We start from the raw sequence: 11,909 nt of genomic DNA, 5'->3' as shown, positions 1-11,909 counted from the left end.
TGTCTATGTGAGCAGTCCAAAGCCAGTATAAGAATCTCTTAACTCTCTCTCCTTAACACTTAGGTTTTGAGGATGAGCTCTTTAACAAAAGATAATGTGATGGAAGTTGTTAATGATTTGTTTTATAGTTCGAATGATGTATTAAATGCAAACAAAAAAATAATAATGAATTTAATGCATAAATGGAAGTATTTAGTAATTAAATGCTTTGTCTACCACTTTTTTTTTTCTTAATTGTTTCAATCAATGAACAAACAACTGTTATTTGGGGCATTAAATCATTGGAAAGTGACGTGGAGAGTAAATGTCTAAGTTAAAATCCTTAATTATGTAATTCTTGTATTTTTGTGATAATCTTATTTCCTTTCTTTATTATGGTATCCTTATTTTTTATTAGCGTCATTTGGAAAATGGACATCAAAACAACTTCATATGAGTATGAATTTAATAGGGAATAAAGCATGTATATCTAGTGCTTGGTAACCATTACTTTCAGTAACTTTCCTTATATCTATTTTATTCGTTAGGAAAATCATACTATAGTTTTGTATATCTAGCTTGCAAACATAAAATATTGTCATTATTTCACTTGTATTATGCAATTTCTCATAAATCCAGTGGTTGAGCATTTTACAAAAATTAACATGTATATTTTAGTGGGTTCAAATCAACCTAGGGAATTTTAAAGTTTTAATTATTTTTTATTTTTGTATATGTGCAATCTTAAAAATAGAAAAAATGTGCAAAAAAAATTCTAAGATAGTGTTTGAGAATATGAATTTCGGACCTTTAATTTGAATTTTGATGAATTTAGACAAATTTTATACAGTTTTATACTGTACCTTCTTCAAATCTAGTACAACTCTAAATTCAATACCTTTCCAAATATGAGGTAATGCGATTTAACTCAAAAATCAATAACGTAAAATGTTGATCTATACACTTGAATGTGAGTTTAGTTAATTAAGCCCTGAATTTTATCGTAGGTTAAATCAATAAATTATTTTACAACAACAAAATCAAACTTTAAGTCTCACTAGGTGGGGTCGGCTATATGAATATTTTTCTGCTAATTTATGCGGCAAAATCAATAAATTATTTTATTTTGGTTAATTGTATTGGGGATAATATGATTTTTTATTAGCTCTTGTGAACAAAAATAGCAAAATTAATATTTTGCACAATTTTGGAAGTTGTATGGGATCCAACAGTAGTTACAAAACTTAAAATTAATTCATTATTTTCAAGTCAAATCACAAAATTTACCAAGATTTTTCTTTAAAATATGTACGTCTCATCCATGAAAAATGTTCAGGAAAAGAATGAAAATTATTTTTTTAGCATTTTGACATTGTAGACGTCCTAATTTTTATCAGACCTTCTTGAGAAGATGTGGCATAATAAAACTAACTTTAAGCATGATTGGAGTCCCGATTTTTATTTATTTTTATTGAGTCCTTTTCGAAATTTGATTTCCATTTTTAGAGTCCCAATTATTTCAAAAATAGTTTTTCTATTTCAAGTTGAGTCCTAGTATTCTAGGAAAAATTTTGACTTTTAATTTTCATTTTTAAAATTTGATTCTTCTAAACTTTTGGTTGAAATTCAAAATTGAGTGCTGTTATTTTAAAATTGAGTTTCTTAAATTTTAATTTGAGTCCTAGATCTTAAAATGAGTCCTTCAAAAATTTTGAATCAAGCAGTTAAATCTTAATTTGAGTCTTTTAAAATTTTTGAATGGAATCTTTTAAGTTTCAAATTGAGTTTTGAAAATCGGGTTTTGGTCTAGTCTTAAAGGTTCTGTTTTATTACCAGTTGCTTCCTGGCAAGCTTGGTCATGTCAGATGTGGAATTTTGGTTAAAATTAAGCATGCAGGAAGTCATATCTTTTTAAAAGAAGAGGGGTGAGAGAGTGGGCACACACCCAAGTTACATGGGCACTGAAATTCAACATAAGATACAAAAAGTTACAAACTGAAAAATAAATACAAAAGAAAATATAGGAAAATAAAAAGCCAAGTACAGGAAAATAAAAATGGTACAAACAGATGTTGCAGTACAGACAACACAAGGGTACATCCACATCCAAAAGAAAAAATACAAAAATTAATAAAAAGATGCAAGCCCTCCAATCCCCTGCTGCCATCTGGATACTCCCAGGCTTCCTGCGCACAAAGAAAGACAGTAAGGTGAATTGTTAGCTAAAACTCAAAAATAATAACAAAAACAAAAACAAAAACAAAAAATTTCATGTGCAAAGAATAAAATTGTTAAGGAAATATCCCCTACCAGCTCAGGGAAAGCCTTGCTGTAGGAAGGAATTGGCGCCAATCAGACCCCCAAGCCTCCCTGTAAATAGGGAGGCTCGCACTGTAGCTAATGAAATGAACAAGAAAGCCAGGAAAGCCCTGCAAAAATTGAGAGAATAGAGAATTGTAGAAAAGAAACTCTGCAAGAATAGAGAGATTTAGGGAAGAAAGCATTAGAAAACCCCCTATAGAAATTGAGAGAAGGGAGAACTAGAGAAGAGAGGCTCTCCAAAAATATAGAGAGAGAAATCAGAGAGCTATAAAGCTTTGTAGGATTGGAGGAAGCAACAAAGAAGCAGAGAGGAAGAGAAGAAGAAAAGAAGGAAGCTTCACTCGGTTCCAGAGAGCTGGAGTTGCTCACTCAAAACCTCGAGGCTAGTTCAGAATCACACAGAAGGGAGGATCTCCAATAGGACACTCAAACAGACATAAGAGGGAGAAGGCCATAGGAGAAACAAGTTTGAGGTAAAAGGAAAATTGAACGCCTATTTCCGTTTGAACTATGTTATGTGTGAGTTTGAATACAAGTTTAAATCCTCTCAAGTCTCAGGTTCATATGTGAACCTGAGCTTAAGTTCAACAAGGAACAGACCTGAACTCTTGACCTAAACCCCAAATCGGGTTCGAATCCATTGACCCAAACGCCCAACCCGAACTCGAATTCGGGTTCGTTCACACTACTTTCAAATCCCCAAGCCCATTTGGAAATCTACCTCTAGCCCATCTGGTTTTAAAATTTAACCCCGACCCATAACTTTTTTTAAACTAATTCAACCCACTAGTTTTAAAAGCCCATAGCCCAACCTTCTTTTAAAAATGCCTTGGCCCAAAACCTTTCATTTTAAGTTCAAGCCCACCTGTTTTTTTTTTTTTTTTTTAAGACTCCCCAGCCCATAACCATTTCAAAAATAACCAGACCCACTCGTTTTAAAAGAACTAACCATCCCGGTACCAAATTTTAAAACCCCCCAGGCCTAGTCAATGTATTAAAAGTTCATTTTATAAAACTTTGGGCCCGGGGTTGAGATTTAAAAACCAAGGCCCATTTTCTTGTAAGACCCCAAGCCCATTTTTGAAGTCATCCGAGGCCCAAATTGATCCCAACTCACCCCTCACACGTGTCTAGTCACGCGTACTAGACTCACTCGGGCTCTAAATTCACACAACACCCACGGGTTGACTCGTGTGAGTTAACCCAACACCAACTCAATGGTTGAAGACGAGTTGACTCGTCTTCAACCTGAGACCTACAACTAACCCTAATATGGCCAATCCAAAATTTGAGATCTAGAACCGTCAAGACAACCACATAATAGATCATAATTGGTTTCAGAATCCCATAAGCACATCAACTTCAATCAAAAATTTAAAGAACAAAAAAATCAAAAATATAAAGAGGAAAAAAAGGGGACTTATCTTTTGGTGACTACGAATGTAATGGCCCAAAATTTCTAACCATTTTTTTTATAATAATGTTGTCAAGCTACATAACACAACTCTGATACCCTGTATATAAATATTTGACATCATCACGACCTGGAGTGGGTGCCATGGTAACCGGTGCACTCCATGTATATTACTTATGCAGCGGAAAAACATAAATATCAAAACCATATCCCAAAATACACAATACCAGAGTACTACAGACCCACCTATATATATACACACACATGTACATCATTTCCCAAAAATCCCAAAATGTTGAGGGCTCTACTACTCAACCCAAAACTCACCTCAAAACTATGTCGACTTAGCCACCTCCTCTATCTCTGAGCCGATCCTGCACGTCTCTCTGGGTTACCTTAAATGTTCATAATACTGGAGTGAGACACCTCTCAGTAAGGAGAAACATGTTATTACCAGTGTGTGGCATATGAGTCTGTACACAAAACATAATCTTTAATTAAAACTATAAAAAAGAAATCATGCAAAAGTATCTGTATAATAACCCACACCTATGCCATTTAAAATACAAAAATTTTTGATTTATCTATTCAATCATACTTCTAACTATAATAGGTAATCTCTGTTTTCTATATATATTGTATGTGTACATAATTTTAAAAACTCCCCTAGATGGCAGTATGTCATGATTTAACCCCTCATGATAGGGTTGTGCGGCCCGTAAGCTGGACTAAGCACTGGTTGGCCTACCAGTGCTAGTCTAATTGTATTTATGTATACATCTGTAGCATGAAAGGCCCGCTCCACCTGGTCTAGACGCCATGGAGCCCTCTACTCTACCTGTGGCACAATCGACATTCAACACCATACTTTATCTGAGATCTATGGTTGCATTGTCTATACTGTATAGCTACGGTACCATACTTTGTAAACTGCTATGTTCCATCAAGGTCTGACACTATGTAATACTATTTCTATATAATATCTATCTGTTTTACCATGATTCTGTAATTCTCTGTATTAACCATGACGTTATAATAACTGTAAATCTGAATAATTTGTATTTCTGTATGTCATGTTTTTATGTTCTATATATCATGGTTCTTAAAACTTTGTATAATCATGGTTTTGTAAAATGTTGTATAATCATGGTTCTATAAAATGTTGTATAATCATGGTTCTGTAAAATGTTGTATAATCATGGTTCTGTAAAATACTATATATTCATATTTTTGTGAAATACTGTATATTCATGGTTCTATAATCTGAATATCATGGTACTGTGAAAATTGTATATTGTAGTTCTGTATAACCATGTAAACTATAATTCTATAAGACACTGTAAATAAAACTGTATAAGTTGTATATCATAATTCTGTAAAAACTATATGATCATAATTCTGTAAATCTGTATAAAATTTTGTAATATTCTAATATTTCTCATGCCACACAATTAAATTAAATTCATTAAATATAATCTGTAAATCTGTATAATATTTCATGTTTTGATATGTTCAAAAATCATACGCTGAAAACTCATGATTAAATACTATACTTTACTGATAAAGTTTCTAATTTAATTGACATAACATATTTCCCTTACCTAACTAACTGAGTTTTGTTTACTGTTTTACTATCTCACGCCTACGGTGTTTGTGATTTCAACGCCCTGAAATTATGCACGTATATTCCCTAGTCAATCAACTAAATTTCCAAAAATTATTATCATATTCACATTTTTCTACGAACCCACATATTCCTGTTTATCTAAAAAATATTAATCAGACAACTTTATTATCTTTACCCTATTTCTAGAAAATACTCGCCAAAACTCTAACTCATGTCTGCATCATTTACACCATAACCCTATATTTCACAAATTCCAATTCCTTAGCTCAACTCCAAAACTATATTCATATTCACATTTCCAAGCCTATACATCCAACAATTTAGATAAACAACCCATAAACACTCAAATAACACCCTTACCTCAGTTTTGGGATGGTGCCTCGGAACTCCAAACTGAAATTCCACTCCGCGTATGTTGTAGAGAATTTTCTTAAGAACCTCGTGGTGGTTCCTGATCGTCAATCTGGGCTTTAACGGAGGTGAAATCGAAGGAGTTTAAAATAGGGTTTGTAGGGTTTCCTGAGAGTGAGAGAGAGAGTTTTTATGTTCAAGTTTTTCAAATGACTCTCGGGTTCTATTATAAATTCAACACTGCAACCAAAAATCGTCGTCGGTTTTCTATTAACCAGCCCAAAATTTACTGTTTACCCTTTACCCGGCTGCAGTAATTTGCCAAAATTGGCGCCTATTTTCTTCCCCCTTCGGAAAATTGTCGCAGATTTTCTCTTCCTCAAGCCAAAATTTCATTTTTCCTATTTTCTTTTATTTATTATATTTTGGGGTCTCTACGACAAAAACTAAGGGAAACCTCCCTGAACTCTGAGTAATTCTTCTCCCCTTGGACTTTTTGACCATCCATAAGAATGATAGGAACAGGGCCTTCGTTTGAAGCTATTAAGGGTTCAGGGTATCTAAGAGGGGGATTAGAATATGTGAAGCTTCATAGTTCTAAAGCTAGGGTGTCTGAAGCTAGAAGAGAAGAATAAAGCTCGAACAAGAAGGAGCTTCAAAAACTAGGTTTTTTGTTCTCACAAAGAGGAAACAAAGGAGGTGGAAGAAGGCTTAGGGTTTTGGATCTTGGTATGAACAAGTGTGAGAGAGAGTCAGTGTTTGAAGACGTATTTTTGAGGGTTTTCTTTTAGGAATAGGTCTCAATGAGAGTAAAATGGTGGCAGGTTTTCGAGAGTGAGGAAGATAGAGAATTAGGGTTTCGTATAGAATCCGAGGTTGGGAAAGGTGGGGAGATTGAGAGATGAGAAGAGGACATGACAGGGAGAGAAAGTTGCAGAAGGTGTTAAATTACAGGTGAGGCTTGGTTTTGCAGACAAGAAGGTTGTCGCATAAGCTAGGGTTTTTGAATTCGATTTGTAGAGCAGGAGGCAGAAAAGAGAGCTCGGGATAGAGAGACGAATGGAAGAGCTAGGGTTTAGTTGAAGAAAGAAAATGAAGGAGAAATGGGAGACTGAGAGAAGGACGCGTGTTTGAGCTTCGAGCAAGGTTGAAGAGTTGCAAGTAGGGTTTCGAGGAGGAGAAAACAAAGAAGAAAGACAAAGGGGAAGAGAGAACAGAGAAGAAAGAGAAAAGGTAGAGAGGATTTAAGAGAGAAGTGACAAAATGAGGAAAAATGAAATTTTTTAGTTTAAATATGTCTGACCTCAGAACCCAAAGATCGTGACACGTGGAACCTTTTATCACACTACGATCAAAGTAGTGCATGACCGAATCTAGGTCGTTCATTATGTGCTTCCATGGGACGGTTCAGATTGAGGCCACGTCAGTAATCTGAGTGTGCTCATTGCCAACCATCTGATCCCTGCAGCATTGCAACGGCCATGATGGCGCCACACCCAGTGTCTCATCGGATCCCGCTCCTTTACCCGTTGCTCGACACTTGGCACCGTCTTCGCCTTTCATTCCAACGGTTATGTGGAGCTTTCTCAACCCATTCGATCACCACTCCCTGTGAATAGCCATGATTCTTCCACACCAGCGATCTGGACTCAACCTCAGCCTCCCCTTGTAGTGAGACACATGGCAGATGGCCTTGACCAAGCCTAAAACCAATTGACCCCCCTTTTGCCCGGTTGTTTCCTAAACCTATTTGGGTCACTAAACCAGCCCTAGACCGACTGGTTGTTTATATTTTGTATTATATTTATTTTTGGTTGTTTAAAAATTTAGAAAAAAAATCATAAAAATTCAAAAAAATGTTTGAAAATTTAGGGAAAAACAGGAAAAAAATTATAAAAATGTTTTTGGGCCAATTTTTACTACTTTCCTTGAAACTATTTTTGCATCATATCATAATTTTAAAATTTTAAAATAGAAAATTTATAAAAATTTGGAAAATTAGAAAAAATTCTAGAAAATATTTTTGACTTGTCTTTCACTATTTTTGATCAATTGTATTTTTTTTATTTAAAAATTCAGGAAAAAATATTGAAAAATTACAACAAAAAAAAATCAGGAAAACTACAAAAATCACAAAATAATGTTTTGCCACTTAGGAAAATCACAAAAATTCCACAAAAGCCATAACAAATTTCTAAAAAGTGTTTTAAAGTCTAAGACTTGCTTTACATCTCGAATAAAGCCAAAACCTCCCGAAATATTATTTTCATACTTAGAAAAAATCCGATGAGATTTCAAAATGTCGGAAGTGTATTTTGTAACATACTTTCTCGATTTTCAAATCCCAATGATTTTAAAGGGAGGAATGAGCTCTTCGAAATATGGTATGACCCTGTTATGAGGGAATACTTATATAGTATTTGTTTTGTGCATTTCTTTATAATTTTTTAAAGAGAGTAATTTCGAAAGCTTATTAAATTTAATTTGTGGGATAATTTTCATATGATTAGATACCGTTCGTAAGAATGAGCACATTGGGGGTGCTAATACCTTCTCCTCACGTAACCGAATTCTTGAATTTGACTCTAGTAATGCAGACCGATTTTACCCTTAATTTGGTAATAATCAAGTATTCTAACTACACTAAAAGGTTAGTGACGATTCTATCACACCTTGTTTTCCACAAAAAATACTTTAAAATTACCTATTCCAATTCGCGCTGGGAACGTCGCGACAAACATGTCATGTTACAAATGGAAAATCTATCTTCTTCTTACTTTTCTTTTTATCCTGCTTCATCAAATAGGTACTCGATTCAAATGTAGTCTTAAGGGTTGAACCACTATGAACATAAATTTGAGGATCGAGCTTTAATATTTAAAATTTTTAGAAACCATTTGAATTAAAGATTTTATATGGATAAAGGAAGTAAAGAGGAATCTCACTTTCACTATATTTTATCTTGACATCAAATCTCATGAGAAATAAATTTTAGTATAATATGATTAAAAAAATAAGAAAAAACAACTATTAATGATACATAAAATCAAGCTATCGTTTATTGATTTAGTTTTTATTTTTATTTTTGTCACTTTCTGTCATGCCCAAAAACCCAGTAATGGGACCCAGGGGTGAATTAGCAACCTAACATGTCCCTATATCATACAAAACACTAATGATACACCGTAATGAATGAGGGTCCGACCCTGTGGGGTTCCCATACACCTTATGCACATTCACATATATGACACATAGGCAATAGAAACTGTTCTTTCTATATATACATTGTACCACACCAGAGTCTATACAAAAGGAGTCTAAGCCCCTTAATACAAAACATAATCCATGTGTCAGGCAAAACCTAAAATGATAACCCGATAAAGTCCTAATACTTACACAAGTACTTCCCGCAGTATATTGACCACTACGCTCCCAACACAAGGATGCTAGTTTTGGTTACTCGAATGACCTGGAAACATGTACGTACGATAAGGGTGAGACACTTCTCAGTAAGACAGATCCAAGTTATATCGGTGTGTGGCATTTTTTTTTTAAGAAGGGCGGCACATCCATTTATTTATTGATATCGGTGTGTGGTATATGAGTGTTATCGTGACATAAAACATACACAGTTCAATACAATTCCAATATTTTCACAAAACAATTCTAGTATAACAACAATACAAAGCAATACGATGTAGTGTCGACACACCCTTCGGCCTAAGCCAAAATGTCTGGTAGTATTTCACACCCTTCGGTAAAAGCCGGCTGTCTTGTGGTATTTCACACCCTTAAGCAAAAGCCGGTGCCCCCAGTAACCTGGTATAGCATAAGCCCACAACGTTGAATCAGTGCAGATTTGGTGTTTTCACACCCTTCGGTAAAAATCGGCCGATCTAGTGGTATTGCGCACTCTTCGGCAAAAGCCGGATATCAAAACCTAGAACAATTCGGAACCCCATTTCTATTTCATTTAATCAAAACAAAACTCATGCATGTTCATATAACAATCCAATCCGCACCCATTTGGTAATCCAAAAATTATGATTTTCCAAAAATACAGTTAAACAAGTTAAGGCACGACCATCTCCATAACATAATATATATCACAAAATATTTACGGTTTCCCAACGAAACCAGAGATGCAACCCAATGCCCCTTTTTTCCCAAAGCCGTAATATGCAAAACTCATAATTTTACATGTTAGATTTCCCCAAATGAGTAATCAAAATACACACAGGACCGTGAACCACGGTTCTACCGAGTCCGATTTAGAAAATACCTATATAAACAGAATCCCCTTACCTTTCCCTAAATATCCAAACCCGAACTCTATGACTCCTAAACAATAAACTGAGTTCCCAAAACCTACAAATCACAGTACCAAACATACTCACAATTTCATTCCCTATAAAATTACCGGAACGGAAATGAAAATCGAGTCTTACCTCGATTTTGAGTCAAAACCTGAAAATGCTCGAAACGAAGATCCGTTCGACAAATCTCAAAGAGAATCCTTCCCTGATCCTCGTAGTAACGTCGGATCGTCAATTCTAACAACGAACGACGAAGAAATCTAGAGAGAGAGAGAGAGAGAATTTCGAGTCTAGAGAGAGAGAGAGAGAAATTAGCTAACTTAGCTAAGAAGCAACCAAAATGGATATTTATAGCACCTTCGTCGATGAGTCAATGAAGGGCGTTCGTCAACTAAGCGGTGGCCTCGTTGACGAGCTTGAGATTTCCAGATTTCCCGACACCCCTAGGCTTCTGCTCGTTGACAAACACTTGCTGTAACGACCCGTAAAATACTGATATTTAAATATTAAAGAGAGAGGAAAATGGAAATAGGAATAAAAGAAGGCAGTAAACTTCATCGACGAACACAGAGCATTCGTCGACGACATCGCATTTTGGAGACAATAATAATAATCATAATAATTTCAAGGAATTGCCAAAATTCGTCGACAAATATAGGGTTTCGTCGACGAATACAGGGTTTTGTCAACGAAGGTCTTCAGAACCTCGTCGACGAAAGTCTTCAGGACCTTGTCGACGAAGGCAAGATTTCGTCGACGAAAAAATACCGAGAGACAGATTTGGGCTACTCTAAATTTCGTCAACGAATACAGGGATTCGTCGACGAATTTACTAAGGATTCGTCGACGAAGTGACGTGCTCATCGACGAATCTGGCCCTATAAATAGTGAAAAACTAGGATTTTTATCATTTTCAGTGCCTCTCTCTCTCTCTACGTCCCTCTCTCACTTCTCTCTTCGTTTCCGGGCCTATTTCTCACCGGATCGAAGATCTGAGACTACCACGATGCTCCTGGCATAGTTCTTTGCAAGTCTGCTAGAGCTGATCGTTGGAAAAGTTGGGTTGGATTTCGTCCTAATCTTAGGGTAAGACATTTTATTCAGTATTTGTCTTTCCCTCAGTTATGAGAAATGTTGTAGATAAGAAAATACTGATATTTTGTTCTAGAAATTTTGTTTTCAAGATGTTGAGTTAAGAACCCTGCGAGTATAGAGCCAGAGTTTTATAGGGACTTTTTAAAGTTAAGGTAAGGAAAATATGCTATGCTAGGAGTTTTCATAATGCTATCAAAGATTTCATAGACACATATTTATACTAGTTTATTATACATTATGTAACGACCGAGAAAATATTGATATTCAAATATTAAAGAGAGAAGAAAATAGATACAGAAACATAAGGAGGCCGTAGACTTCGTCGACGAACGCTCCACGTTTGTCAACGACATTGCATTTTGGAGATAATATTAAATAATCATAATTTCAGAAAAATTGCCAAACTTCATCGACGAACATAGGGTCTCGTCGACGAACACAGGGCTTCGTCGACGAGAAAATACCGAGAGGGGTTCTGAAGCAGCCTGAATTTCGTCGACGAATACAAGGTCTCGTCGACGAAATTTGTGAAGGACTCGTCGACGAAATCCCCTGGTTTATATATATATATATATGGAATCCGGGATTTTATCTCATTTCCAGCGCCTCTCTCTCTCTCCTACGACTCTCTCTCCCTTCTCTCTTTGTTTTCGGCCCCACCAGTAGCCGGATCGACAATCCGAAGCTACCACGACGCTTTTGGTGGAATTCTCTACAAGTTTGCTGGAGCGGATCGTCGAGAAAACGAAGTTGGATTTCATCCCAAATGTAGGGATGTTGGATTAGGAATCCTGCGGATATAGAG

Source organism: Malania oleifera, chromosome 5, assembly GCF_029873635.1.
Source record: "Malania oleifera isolate guangnan ecotype guangnan chromosome 5, ASM2987363v1, whole genome shotgun sequence".
NCBI lineage: Eukaryota > Viridiplantae > Streptophyta > Magnoliopsida > Santalales > Ximeniaceae > Malania > Malania oleifera.
This window is presented reverse-complemented; position numbering follows the sequence as displayed.